Below are 733 nucleotides of genomic sequence, written 5' to 3' on the forward strand. Positions count from 1 at the left end.
ACTCATTGAGACACGTTTTCGCCTCCACATGGTCCCCTGCGCACCTCTTGTTTGCCGCTAATATTCACAGCTCTGACGCAAGTTTGCCTTTCCTTCTTTTTGTAAGCGCACTATTCTTTTCATCATTCACAAAGAAGGGAGCTGCGCGAAGTTCCCTTACTCGCTGGTGGCGGATAGTGCGGCATTCAGGCAGGCACCCGGTCAGAAGCCGCCGCGATGCTCTACTGCCACCATGCACTCGTAGGCACCGCGGCAACAGGCTGCGGCCGCCTTGCTTGCAGCTGTCGCACGGAGTGTGAGGGAGTGGAGCTGGGGCTCGACCTGCTGCGGACACAGCACCAGCGCCGAAGACACAGGCAATCGAGCGTGGCTGCGGCTGCGCACTCGCTCTCCCTCCTCACGACGCTCCGCACCGGCCTGACAGCGGTGGAGGATGGCACATCGCGACGCATTGGCGGGGGGGCACAGGTGCCGGCGCTGCTGGCCTGTCGCGTTCGCCCCTCACTCCAGCCCGTCTCTGGCCCTTGGGAGCTGGTGCACAACGACGTGGCGGGCACGCTTGCAAAGCCAGCCATGCCAGGGGCGCCGACGCCGACTGCATGGATTGCGGACCCGGCCACCGGTCTCACACGCCAGGCCGACAGCCCCCGCTACGGCACTACACGATGCGACACGCGCTCCTTGCCGGCGTCTGTCCCGCACCGAAGCGCAGGCAGGCGGTGCAGCAGGCGGC

The sequence above is a fragment of the Leishmania donovani genome, chromosome 19 (genome assembly GCF_000227135.1).
Source record: "Leishmania donovani BPK282A1 complete genome, chromosome 19".
Lineage (NCBI taxonomy): Eukaryota > Euglenozoa > Kinetoplastea > Trypanosomatida > Trypanosomatidae > Leishmania > Leishmania donovani.